This window comes from Python bivittatus, unplaced genomic scaffold (genome assembly GCF_059951505.1).
Source record: "Python bivittatus isolate LINGU-HERP-01145 unplaced genomic scaffold, Pbiv_v1 ctg000960_np1212, whole genome shotgun sequence".
NCBI classification, from domain to species: Eukaryota; Metazoa; Chordata; class Lepidosauria; order Squamata; family Pythonidae; genus Python; species Python bivittatus.
In genome coordinates this window covers 8,296,219-8,310,824 of record NW_028277124.1, presented here as the reverse complement: position 1 = coordinate 8,310,824, position 14,606 = coordinate 8,296,219, and the positions used below count along the sequence as shown (strand labels likewise).

Sequence of the window (14,606 nt, the reverse complement as noted above, 5' to 3'; positions counted from 1 at the left end):
ATCTAGATCTTACAGACTCTGATTGGATGACTTACCCTGTGATCTGATTGTTCGCCGCCCAGAATCACTTGTTGAGATGGGTGGCCACAGAAATCAAATAAATAAATGAATAAATAAAATCTGTGCTGCTTGTAAATATAGGTAGCAGACTGCAACAATACAGTACCTGAGAAACAAGATACTAATTCAATTCTTTATTTGCAAACTTCTTGGACATCTCTCTTCCTTTCCTTTATGGGTACTCAAAAGATCATTTCTCCTATAGGTGTTGTCCTTGACATGATAGAGCGGGTATAGTTTATGAATTGGCCATTTCACATTAATTTAGGAAGCCAGTTCTGGAAGGGAACTATCTTGCTTCCAAGCATCTATTTTTAAAGAATTCTAAATTGGGGAAGAAGTGCTGAATTAAAGTGCAATTGTTAATTTACTATTTATAATTGCCCATGTATTTTTAAAATGACAAATAATTTTTATACCTGAGAAGAAAAGAATCTGTGCAAGTCCAATTCCAGCATTTCTACATAGGTCTGGGGAAAACTCCTGCCTGAGAGTTGCTACGAGTAGACAAGACTGAGTTAGTTGGACAAGTACTTTTACTGCATTAAATACATTGTTCTATGGTACTAGAGAGGAGATATTTATTCAAGAAAAAATGCTGGAATGAAAATTTATAGTCAGCAAAAATGTAATCTTAAGGTATTGAAAGAATATATCAGCATGAATGAAAGACCTATCTTTGCAAAAGATCCTAATAATGTAAACATTCTCTAGTTCTGAATACAAATGTCTGTACAAATAACTGAGTTTTCACTCTCAAACAAAAGCAACATACTGTGAAAACCCAAATAGGCAGCAGGCTTTCAGGCTGTAGCACTGGATCTATAAAGGAAAAAAAAAAACATGCAAAAATGTTTCAGATTTTCATAATGTCCAGTTTATGTCTTTGAATGGGGAACCAGACTTGCAATTAAGACATTCATTCATATGAAAGGTAAAAGTGAGTTTGCAAAGAGTATGCAGGACAACAGAGATCCTTTCAGAGGCTATAATGGAGAAAAAAAATGAACAAATGCCAACAAATGCAGTAAAAATGCCAACTAACCTAGTGAAAACTGCCACTTCAATGCAAGATCTCATTCTGAGATAGTGGGTTTTATTTCTACAGTGGGGCAAAAAAGTATTTAGTCAGCCACCAATTGTGCAAGTTCTCCCACTTAAAAAGATGAGAGAGGCCTGTAATTTTCATCATAGGTATACCTCAACTATGAGAGACAAAATGGGAAAAAAAAAATCCAGAAAATCACATTGTCTGATTTTTAAAGAATTTATTTGCAAATCATGGTGGAAAATAAGTATTTGGTCACCTACAAACAAGCAAGATGTCTGGCTCTCACAGACCTGTAACTACTTCTTTAAGTGGCTCCTCTGTCCTCCACTCGTTATCTGTAGTAATGGCACCTGTTTGACCTTGTTATCAGTATAAAAGACCCCTGTCCACAACCTGTCACACTCCAAACTCCACTATGGCCAAGACCAAAGAGCTGTTGAAGGACACCAGAAACAAAATTGTAGACCTGCACCAGGCTGGGAAGACTGAATCTGCAATAGGCAAGCAGCTTGGTGTGAAGAAATCAACTGTGGGAGCAATAATTAGAAAATGGAAGACATACAAGACCACTGATAATCTCCCTCGATCTGGGGCTCCATGCAAGATCTCACCCTGTGGGGTCAAAATGATCACAAGAACGGTGAGCAAAAATCCCAGAACCACATGGGGGGACCTAGTGAATGACCTGCAGAGAGCTGGGACCAAAGTAACAAAGGCTACCATCAGTAACACACTACGCCGCCAGGGACTCAAATCCTGCAGTGCCAGACGTGTCCCCCTGCTTAAGCCAGTACATGTCCGGGCCCATCTGAAGTTTGCTAGAGAGCATTTGGATGATCCAGAAGAGGACTGGGAGAATGTCATATGGTCAGATGAAACCAAAGTAGAACGTTTTGGTCTAAACTCAACTCGTCGTGTTTGGAGGAGAGAGAATGCTGAGTTGCATCCAAAGAACACCATACCTACTGTGAAGCATGGGGGTGGAAACATCATGCTTTGGGGCTGTTTTTCTGCAAAGGGACCAGGATGACTGATCTGTGTAAAGGAAAGAATGAATGGGGCCATGTATCGTGAGATTTTGAGTGAACACCTCCTTCCATCAGCAAGGGCATTGAAGATGAAACGTGGCTGGGTCTTTCAGCATGACAATGATCCCAAACACACCGCCCGGGCAACGAAGGAGTGGCTTCGTAAGAAGCATTTCAAGGTCCTGGAGTGGCCTAGCCAGTCTCCAGATCTCAACCCCATGGAAAACCTTTGGAGGGAGTTGAAAGTCTGTGTTGCCCAGCGACAGCCCCAAAACATCACTGCTCTAGAGGAGATCTGCATGGAGGAATGGGCCAAAATACCAGCAACAGTGTGTGAAAATCTTGTGAAGACTTACAGAAAACGTTTGACCTCTGTCATTGCCAACAAAGGATATATAACAAAGTATTGAGATGAACTTTTGATATTGACCAAATACTTATGTTCCACCATGATTTGCAAATAAATTCTTTAAAAATCAGACAATGTGATTTTCTGGATTTTCCCCCCCATTTTGTCTCTCATAGTTGAGGTATACCTATGATGAAAATTACAGGCCTCTCTCATCTTTTTAAGTGGGAGAACTTGCACAATTGGTGGCTGACTAAATACTTTTTTGCCCCACTGTATATATGCAAATAATGCATACTACAGAGTTAGAAATAGAAACTATGCAAAAACTCTCTTGAAACTTATTTATCTTTCCAGTCACTTGATGAATTGATATTCCAAACTGAAATGGTAACTGAGATAATGCAACTTCAAATGTAAAATTCAAATAGTCATTTGACTCATGGATAAGCACCAGGCCTATGTTTTCTTCCATTTCTCTTCAGAAGGCCCTAAAGCAGTTGTAGACAGTAAAAGATCTGCTGAATTTTTGAATGGGATTGAAAGTCAAGCAGAGGTGTTCTGTAACAGGGGATCTCACAGCCAAGGCACAATGTCAGACTCTCATAGTCAACCATAGTAGCACAGTGCTTAACTTTTCACTTTCTTTCACTGTGACACTTCCCTTTAGGTGTGAGGGAGTAATGCTACTTGTGAAAAGGAATAGCCACAGATCCAAAGGTGAAACCCAGAGATGTGGTTTTTCCAGTAAATTTTCTCATTCAAATTAGTATATCATCTCCATATCCATAATACTGAATGCACTGGTAGTTGGACTACATTATTTGAAAAATAATGGAAAAAATTAAATCTAGCCTATTTATAACTTCTGAACAATACATTCAAGCAAATTAAAAGATTTGGTATGCGGAGAAAAAAATTATTGGAACACTGGAAACTATATTGAGAAATAAGCACTGAAACAATAAAACATCATATAGCTTTGAAACTGCCAAAGTTGTCTAAAATGGGAAAATTCTGATCCTGAAAAAATGGCAAAATACAACGAAATGTATACAATCAGAACAGTTCATTCATAAAGAAGGCTGTTTCTTTCATTCAAATTTTATTTAAATGAAAGTATTTATCCTCTTCTTTCTTCTCCCCATCTGCAAACTGTGTGCATGGCAGGCAGGAGATCTACTGTTTTCCTGCTACCTTTCTCAAAAGAGGAGTGTTTTTGCAAGCTTCTTCTGCAAGCTCCAAATTTCAGAATAATATGATCAACTTGCTCTCTATTTCTCCTGGCCAACAGAACTGTTTCTTGTGATATGTTGTTGAACTTTAGAGAAGCAACACAAAATACTTTCTCCTCCTGCCAAGTTGTACTGCAATGTGATATAAACGATGTTCCCACTACCAATTTTCTAGCACATGCAAAAATCTTGGAAGACAGATATAGTAAGTGGCAAACATAAAATTATGGCTTGGCTGGTCCAGCTTGTCAGGCATGAAAACTGGAAGGCCAGGATAACAGTAGCGCTATCTCCCTTTCCACAGAGATTTCATTTAATCTTCATTGGCACTTCATTAGTGAGAGGAAATTATGGAGCATCCATGAACCAACACTCATAAATCTCACAATGCATGGTCCAAAGCCATTTCACTTTCCGTCTCACAGTCCAAATTGTACAAATGTGACTAACAAAGATATCATGGTTGTTCTTCATACTACAGTCTCAAGAATGAATCCATCAGGGCCCTCTAATAGGAAGGTGTTACATTTAACATACTACACTGAAATCAAGAACAGAGACAGCTTTCCTATTCCACTTGGTCTCTGGTGACCTTGCTGTTTCTCTGGACCAGTTATATCATTTTATAAACTGAAGCATTTGGCAAGAACTCTATCTACTAGAATGGCAGAATGCTCCCACCAAAGAATTTTGTAAGCTCCAGAGGTTTCCAATCAGGCACAAAACCCTTGTGATCACAGTAAAGAACAAAATATTAGTATGGATTATTAAAGAAATTATAGTTTCCTCAAGTATTAGATTCCTTCAAAACATACCAACGTACATCAAGAAAAAGAAGATACAGCTCTTAAGATATATGAAGTAACTAGTAAGTTTAAAGTAATTGTTACAACTGTACCAATTCATCCCTACATGCCTACATTCCTGAACTATAAAAAGAACTAAATATGACTTCCTCTGGCAGGGGTGCATATTTTACTTTCCATTTAACACTACAGGATCAAATGGATTGAATACATCCTCAATATCTTCTGTCCAGACAAGAATCTTCTAAGTTAAGTTTCAGGACAGAGACAAAGCTCTAAAGCCATCAAATAAACAAGAACAAAGCCAGAATTTGTTTCTAGTCTTCCTTTCTCAAGGTCAACACTCTGTCACAGTAGACTTCCCCTCAATTACTTCCAAGATTGTATCTTCCCTATCACTCATACGGATTCAAATTTACTAGAACTATAACAAACATCTACATGCATTCAACCTATATGCAAGGAGATTAAAAACACATTGAGAGAGAGTTTGCATGAAAAAGCCCCACTTCTAATAATGTCACATATCCAGTTCCTCTACTGGCCTTTATGCAGTAAGCACACAAAGCTTCTAACTTCATTCAACACTTTTCAGATGTCAGCTTGTAAGGCAGGCAGGCAGGCAGGCAGGCAGGCAGGCAGGCAGGCAGGCAGGCAGGCAGGCAGGCAGGCAGGCAGGCAGGCAGGCAATATATCCTCCCTCTCTCCCATCTCCACTCACGCACTCACGCACGCACGCACTCCTAGAGTGGGGGACATAAATGCATGCCTTTTGCCCACTGCTTTTTCAACCTCTTATGTGGGAGGACTAATGCTGTAAGGGAAGGGAAAGGAGTCGGAGTTAAACAGGTATTATTAGGAGATACAAATGATCTTGCCAAATTGCCACTAGACCTTTACTGGATTTCCAAAACTCATTGTTTCTGAGTACCTCCAACAGATAGCAGAAAATCTCGAACAATACTCTTCAGCAACACAACCAAAATGCATGGACTCAAAAAGGATGGCGAGAAGATACTTTATGCTTATGTTTCACTACACATGTATGAAAGATTCTACCAAGATAGATCCTCTAATTTACCTTATTTTGTACTATAAACCTGATGCCTAAAAGATTTCCCTTATTACTTCCCAACAGACAACTACATTTCCTTAAGAAGCATGCATATTCCCTTTACATATTTTGCAAATTACTATGCAAGTAACTTTGTGATTTTTTCTTTTAGAGCTCACAGAACCATTCAAAAAATGAAAGTAGGTCAGCCATGCCCTATGAGCCAGAAGTCAGAAAGTAAAACTGCAAATAAAGATAAAATCCATCATACATCCTGCCCCAAAAGAGAGAAAGAGTGCACAGCATGTACTGCTTTGGCGATGCACAAGCAGTTCCTTATCTATCAAGAACTATTTTCTGAATTTAAAACCAATTAGCAATTATAAAATGTGTGTATTAAAAAACATTTTTTCTTCAGGAAAAAAACAAAGTGGGGTTTCCCATAGGTGTGGCTTAGATAACGTGTTGGACAATCCACAAGGAAGAGAAAATCTACAATAATGGTACAGGTAGTAAAGATGAGGCTTCAACAAAAATTAGTCACCGTTCCCCACCTCCTCTAACAAAAAAACCCCAACCTAGAATCCAGTCATTTCCATCAACATAAGATTATTCCTGAAAAATTTCTATATCCTGGCAGCTAACAATCATATATCATTAGCCAAACAGGTCACACCTGCAAAATGAACCATTAAATTTGATTCCAGCATACCTATATACAACTTTAGCTAAAAGGACAAAAACAGAACATTGCTTCTAGAGGTCAACTAGATGCTCAACCCAACATTCTGGAATGTTCTCAAGCTAAATACTTTTGCAAAGCCATCGTTTCTTTGCACATGTCCACTGCTGAAAGGGTACTTAAACCCTCCGTTCCAATACTGTCACAACCACCCACAAGGACTGAATTTTTTTTTTAAAAGCCACTCTAGATGGAGAAGGAGGGAGAGTTCTGGGATGTAAGAATGACTACTCAAAGAACCGTAATTACAGGTAAATTAACCATTGGTATTTTTCATGTATTAACATATGAGAATAGGTTTACCTCTCTCTTGGAAGTGACTATGTAGTCTAAGTGGTCTATGATAAAATAATGGGATTCCCAAAGAAAGCACCAACTTTAATTCTTACATCCAGGTTAAGAATGAAGACCAAGGGCCATAACCAGATAGGACTTTTACAGATGTCATGTATGGACATATTTTAGGCAATGGCTGTGGATACAGAAAAAGCTCTAGTAGAGTAGACCTTGACTGAAGATAGGTTATGAAGGGCTCACTAGTAAGAAAGCACAACAGCTCATTAGGAAAAGCACTGACAATACTGGCAGATCAAAGCCTATACAGCCCACTGCTAAGAAGCCAAATCTGCTGCTTCCATGGTGGGTGCTATGGCCTTCTCCATTAGATATGCAGCCATCCTGATAGGTTTCTTCACCAATACTCCACTCAGTGACATATGCAGAGTAGCAACACGGATCTGTTTCCTCTTCTGTAAGACATGACCAACTTAATTCTCAGGTCTTTTTTATTTATTGGATTTGTTAAGGTCACCGAATTCCAAAAATACTTTGCCTTGACCAAAACCTTCTTCAGCAGACAAGCTCTGCAACAAGCAGATTCTTGTTTGTAAGTCTGCTCAGTGAATAAATCCTGCTGTATTAGAGGCCACTTGGCTAAATCTCATCAAAAGCCAGAGTAGGAAAAGGACAGGTTATGGAGAATGGTACTGAATAAACAGCTATAGCAGGGATTCCATTTGAAATGAGAAGTTATATCCCTGGAACCTAGAATAAATAAATGAAGAGCCAGATGAGATGGGGTTTCCAGGCATCATGCCATACCATTCACACATCTGATGGTATCTAAAGTGACCCCTGTTTTATTGCTAAATAAATCAGTTCCCCTGAAAGGTAGATCCTCAATGTGGCTACAAACCTAATTCTTGCACCAAATGATCATAGGCAGAGATGCATTTGAAAAGCAACCATGTCCATAATGATTTAGCTATTTAATGTGCCTCATCACAAATGGCATTAATTTGCTATTTGGATAAATGATAAGCTTTAGCACGGAAAACTTTACCAATTTCAGACTCAGTTCTCCCCGCAAAAAGAATTGGTATCTGACCATATATCTGATCAAGTATGTACATTCCAAGCAGCTGGAGGATACAAGACCTAAAAAATCTTTTTTGACCATCATCAATGGGTATGGATGGTTCCACAATGTCTCCAAGTATTGGAAGGACCAGCAAACTCAACACTGGGGAAGGAAGAGTTAGCCTGGAACAACTGACTCCATAGACTGTGTCACAGAAATAAATGACAATATTGACTGAGCAGTGGCAGAAACAAGCCCTTATCCAGAAAACTGTTCAGAACAGCTTCTGAGATTTTGATTGTCCATTTGGTTGCTTTAGGCTTCAGTTTCATTCAAGCTGGTAGAGAGACTTGACCTTCAGAGGGTCAAGCATAATTTACTTGTGGACGAGCTTTGAGTGGAGTAAAGTCTTGAGCTTTCAGCCATTTGAGGAGGAAGAATGTTTGTTAAATCCAAATGTATATTATTTCTGCCAATTTATATAATTTGCATAATTACATAACTGTTATAAGTGGTAGCATTTAGGCAATAAAACCATGCAATCTATATTAGTCCATTAAATGGGATGGAGTCCAAACAAAAAAAAAATATCCACTGTACCTCTTCTAACAAAACTTATGTCAGCACTAAAAAAATCCTGCAGCTCTGAATTCCAAATCCTGCTATTAGAATTTGAGTCTGCAAGCATTACAAAAATCACCTGCTATACTGGGATGGGGCAGGGGGATTGGCAAAATCTTATGTTAATTCAGCAGTAAGTTCCTACTTCTTTCATATAGAAATCACTCTCCAAATGTTTGGTTTGCTTTTTAACGGTGAAATGGAGAACAATACACAATTGATAAACTTTTCTTCTGTATGTTGTATATATTTTGCTTTTCGAAAATTGTAGGATTTGGTCCAGTGTTACATCTGATGAAGCGATGACAAATCTGTTGAAGCTGGACTTTGTGTGCAATGATTAATGACTTTTTTTCAAAACAAAACAATGGAATTAAGAGAAAAATTACACAGGTGCAATATTTGATTTCATATGCCTCATTTATAACATAGCATATAGCCCTGGTCATTCTGACCAATTTTATTTATAATTTTTATTTGCAGATACAGTGGTACCTCAGTTCATGAACTTAATTCGTTCCGTGACTCTGATTGCGAACCAAATTGGTCGTGAACCGAATCAAATTTTCCCATAAGGTTCAATGTAAATACGGTTAATCCGTTCTGACCCCTACAAATTTGGTCGCCAACCGATTTTTGATCGTGTCCCGAATCAAACTTCCCCATAAGGTTCAATGTAATTACGGTTAATCCGTTCTGAACTTTTTTTTTTTTTTAAACTGCAAAAATATGACACAAAGTACAGCACGAAGAGAGAGAAAGCTAACCTTGCTCGACGCGACTTCTGGCGTGGAGGACGGGAAGGCGGGTGGGGAGGCGGATATTGCTTGGAGGGAGAGTCCCCCTCCCTACAGGAAGCCGCGACCACGTGTTACGGGAGGGAAAATGGCCATTCTGTTCGTAACCTGATCCGGCGTTCGCGAACGGAGGCAAAATTTTGCAAACGGAGCTGTTCGTGAACCAAATTGTTCGTGAACAGAAGCGTTCGTGAACCGAGGTACCACTGTATAATGACCCGATCACGTTAAGTGTAGCTAAATTCTTTTACATTATGTATAAAATGTGCAGTCAATTGACTGATATGTCCAGTTAATTTTATGATTTGTACCTTTCCATACATATGTAAGATATTCCACATTATTGAGTTTTATTATGCACTGGTTTTTGACCACAATAAAGATGTTTAATCATTCATTCACACCATATGAAACTGTACTACTTGGCATACTTAAGTTATTTACCTTTCCTCCCGAAAAAGGCCTCAAAATGAGGCACAAAGTTTGTTAAGAATTTTTCTTAGCAATTTTATTTATGCTTAGCATGCATTATATCTTCCCAAGATGGCTTTAGTCAGAATTAAGATTCATTCTGTTTACTCGAGTTACTTCTAGGTAACTGTGAGAAGGACTTCAGTCTCTAGCTACAGATGCTTTAATTCATATACAAAATCATACATTTATGCAATATTTAGAGAGTCTTGCAAAGAGTTGCAAACATAAATCATGCATTTATGTAATACATAGAAAGAGACCTGTAAGTATGCAACCTCGGCATATGTGTTTTAATTTTTGCCATCTGGAAGAAGTTTTGACTAGAAAACACAACTTTAATAGTACAAACTCATACATTAAAAATTGCTAAATATTACAATGTGACTATAACACTGAACTTCAATATTGTACTAGAATGCTCAGACTGTCTTACATAACATTTTTCATTCAGCATTTTAAGTAAAACCTTGTTTTTAAAAAACGGTTCACTCATTCAAAAAGGGAAAATATTCAGTAACAGATTCTTCTTCTGAGAGTTCCCTAGTTCTGAGAGTTGCCCAGTTGCTCCACTGCAGAGAAAACAGTAACTGGGAATATTTTTTTTCCTGGATTTTTTTATTTTTCCTTAATATGTTTGCACCTTAAAGCCTCCGTAATTCTGACTCCAAGAATAATTCTTGCTGAATTCAGTAAGTAAAAAGCAAAGAGGCCCTTGACTCTCGGTGATTGCATCCATGTAGTTTTTTTAGAGCAAAAATCAGTTTTATTATTACTTTCTTCCAGGAAGTTTTTCAACTTCCCAGTCTAGTCAACAGCCCCAGAATTCCCTCAACAAACTGTCATCTAAGGCCTATACTGTTTAGGTTTTGAGATCAACCAAGATTAGATAGGTACTGCCACAAGATAAGCCTCTTGAATTCAAGAGACCCTACTTCAAACACAAAGCTGGCATACCATTAGAGAGAACTAATCTGATACCTCGGTTATGAAACAGCAGTTGAAAAGTAAGCCCCATCAAGGTCAGTGGGTTTGCTCCAACATAAATCTCTAGGCTGTAAGATCTCATCTTTGTAAAGCCCCCCATCCCATTGCCTAGTCTTAGTATGGCAATATGATTAAAGGAAGCTAAAGCATAATTCATCAGCATGAAGTAATCTTCAGAATGCACACCTAGAGAGTTACAAGAAACAATTCCTTTTTAAACCCACATGCCTGTATTCACCTTGTCCAGCTCCAATGGTAATATACAGAACCTATGGGTGGAAAACTTTCAAAGGTAGCATGACCCTAAACCAATAAAGATGACTGAACTGTCATATCCATAGTTTCAATACTTTTGTTTTTCAGCTACTCATCAGTATGTATTTTACTGCTCTACTGCATGACCGCTGCTGAGAAATGAGATACTCAGAACTATGAAACTAGAATGTAACTGAGAAATCTTGGATTTCATGGAATCAACTCTATATCCAGATTTCTCCTTTCTAATCCAATAACAACCAGTGTCATCATATTTTCTCTAACCAAAAGATCAGGATGGGGACAGAAAGCAATTACTATAATTTAGGGCTAAAAAGCTTGAAGGAGCTGGTATTTATCTCTACAAAACATCCCAGAATACTGCAATCACATACCTGTGCTGCCTTACACATTCACAGGTAAGTTTCTTATCCTTTGGGACTCAGCACTATTACTATATACCAGGACAGCATATTTCTTTCTGCTATTTACTTATATGTCAGTGGTTTCTCTCAAGATTAAATAAGGAAATGAATTTTTTCAGGCTGTTGATGGTTTCAGTATTCTTCAACCTCCAATTCTTCTACTAGATGTACAGAATACATCTAAATCAAATGGTTTAATTTTAGAATAGCTAGCTGTAAAAAAAAAAGTCATAATTAGTTCACTAGAGGCAACCAAACACATATCAAAAATCAGTTCTCTGATTTATTTAAAGTGATTTAATTGTGTAACTGATTGGAGCAATGATCTACCTTAGTATTTGAACCTGAATTTTAAAAAGCAGCAGAAAGGTGCGTGGCCTGTTCTTCTATTTATCTCAGCACATTAAATGATATTCCATATGAAATCCATCAACAAATCTTGAGATTCTTCCCTGGATAATGAAACACAGAAGAAAATTATTATACATCAATCATTTTATGGAAACATCTGCTTCTTATCTATAGTACATAAGGAATTCAGTTCCCAATGTTTATCATTTACAAGGTTCTCCCTCTTTAAGATTGTAAATTTTGGGCCCAACATTTATAGCTATCCTTTTAATAACAGTTTGTCAAATATTATGGTAATAATGTTTGATAATCGCTCCCTTGCCAGTTATAATAATATTGCAAATTGTGTGTAAGATGCTGTCCTATCAGTATTATAATCCAAACACAGAAAGGGTTGCCTGTTTATGCCATGTTAAGGCACCTGCCAACAGCAATTTAGATAAGGTACAAAACTAAAAAAGTAGCTTGTTCTTTTGCCAGTAATGTTGTAAGAGGAAGAAGAGGAGCAGGAGCAATAATAGTAGATCAATAAGAATTCCCCAGCCAGCCATGTATGTAGAAATCTGAAACATGTTATGTCACAGAGTTTTCATCAACTAATCAGTGTAAAGGTTTCTACAAATGTTTGACACATTTTTCCTCTGGTCAGCTTAAATAATAAACAACAGTTCAAATTCTTGAAAACACCCTAGATTTTAAATGCATATTTACTCTGAGATAAGTCTCTGTCTAATGAGGATTCCTCCAACTAAGTGTTCCTATGATTTCTGCTATAAAGTAGCTTTTGCACACAACCTGAACTGCAAGAGGCATGTACTTCAACATAATCTTGTGGAATGTACAGATAACAAGTAAGTGGTCAAATACCAACCAATACTTTGGGTGGAACTGAATGCTGAGGAGTTGTCATATTTCTATTACTTATATATTGTAACTCAGTGTAGCACTACAATTCATATCAGTGGACCAGAGCCGAACAAAAATAAATAAATGAAATAATTTCAGCCAGCTCAACTACTTCTATTATTCTGTAAGTCAGTTCAGAAACTATTGTGTAAGTCAGACAAGGTCATGTTCTCAGGTTTTTTCCTCCATTACGATCAGTGTCCAGTTGCTGAAATATAACTTCCCATGTCAATCTTATGACATATGCAGGGGCAGTACTGGAGCCTTGAGGTTTAGGAAGATCTGTAAATGACTCAACAGAGAGACTATCTTAAAAAAAAAAAAGTGCTGCTGCATTACACCATTTTAAAATATATTTCGCCTGTAAGTCTAGCAGGTCACTGAATCAATCAGAAGCTCACAACTATAGATTCTATCCACTGAAGTTTGACTACCAATGGAGATTATAGCTAGAGCTGCTTAAACACTGCAATCAGGTATCTCTATATCCTACTCCCAAACAAAAAGTAATATACAAGTTAATTAATACGTTAGTTAAAGTTTGAAGGACAGAGCTCCATAAAAAAAAAAAAGTAGTTGCTTGCAGGCTTTGTTCATCATGTTTCTCAACAAGAAATTTTTAAAAATAAGCCTACTGATTTTTTTTGTTCATCAATGAAAGCTTTTTATATATCCTAAAATTAATAAGATAGTAAAGAGCCACATGCTACTCACAGACATCAAACTCCAATATCTCCCCAGAATGCTAATTAGAATAAATGTTGGAAGGAATCCTGCTGAGTCTTAAATATATTCAATTTTGTTAAAAAATTTTGGTGGGCTTCAACAAGCATCTATTGGGATTTTTTTCCCAGTTTGTTGCCTATAGGTTTTTCTTGAAAACAGATGAATATTTGCCCATGGTGTCTCTAGCGTGTGAGCTGCAGTTCACAAAGACTTATGCATTTTAATAAAATTTGTTACTCAGAAAAGGTAGTACTGGATTCCTCCTGATTTAATGAAAAATAGTAGAAGTTCTACCTCAAGGCATCTAAGCCAGAAACTTCAAAGAGCAATTAATGTGCATACGGTAAAAAGATTTCTATTTAGAGCCCACCAGCAGGTGGCAGCAATTTGAAAACCTTGTTTGGACTCAGAAAACCAGTCCGGGCTAAGCCTGGTTAGTACTCGGATGGGAGACTACCAGGGAATATCAGAGCTGAAGAATAGACTGGTAAACTGGAAAATCATCCCAGAAAAAGGCAATGGAATACCACTTCCATACTGCGGGTAAGAAAACTAGATGACTGTTAAATAGATGAACTAGATGAAATTAAGTAGACATTAACCCCAAGAGCTCTTGCTTTTTCTATGCATTGTTAATATTCTTCATGTTTTGCTAAGGAAAGTTTCCATGTCCAATCAGCTTAAAGACAAACAAAATAAGAGATTATTTAAAAAGTCACACTATACTGGAATACAGATTAAAAAAATTGAGAAAGAAGTTGAAAATGTCTATTTTAGAGTAATAAAGACACAGTCCTCATTCATTGCTTTATTCCTCACAAAGGCTTTTGATTACTTGCAATAGCATTTATTCACTGTAGCAGAGCACTGATCCTCTACACCAAGGATTAACATTTGAAATAAGAGAGAAGCTTGTCTCGACCCAAACAAGCCTTCGGTTTCCAGAAGTCTCAAACTCAGAAGCAGCAGTAAGTGAGAGTTAGCAAGAGCTCAGAAAATGAGACTGAACATCTGAAGGCTGAAAATGAGACTGAACATCTGAATCTATTATTCCTAGCTTTCTTCAGCATTTTAAATGGAGAGTCTAAGACCAGAATATGTAATTCTGTTCTATTATCTTCAGAATTTCATCTGTCTTCAACTTCCTTCTACCAAACTTACAAAGCTAAGAGATCCTAGGTATTAACAGTTCCATTATATTTTATACTGCTTGCAAGCCATTTCATAGGATTCTTGATGCTCAAAAGTGAGATATACTTAATAAAATTTTTTTTAAAAAAGAGATGCTAATGGTTCCACTCAATATCATCAGCTTCATGTAAGAAGCCACCTAAAGAGGCTCAAAGCCATTATCTTGCTGCTCTGGCCAGATTTGCAAATAT

General features: G+C 37.4%; 1 protein-coding gene across 23 annotated transcripts in view; it reads right to left on the bottom strand.

Moving 5' to 3' along the window:
* CXXC5 (CXXC finger protein 5) overlaps positions 1 to 14,606 on the bottom strand; it is a 238,351-nt gene that overhangs the window by 169,489 nt on the left and 54,256 nt on the right. For 15 of the 23 annotated variants that reach the window (XR_015794240.1, XR_015794241.1, XR_015794242.1 and 12 more), the window contains one exon: positions 11,572 to 11,693. The exons of 7 other annotated variants lie outside the window; for them this stretch is intronic. The gene's annotated coding sequence lies outside the window, so the exon portion shown is untranslated. Of the gene's footprint in view, positions 1 to 479; positions 558 to 11,571; positions 11,694 to 14,606 lie in introns of all 23 variants that reach the window. One more of the 23 variants, XM_088131506.1, reaches the window with a different exon arrangement.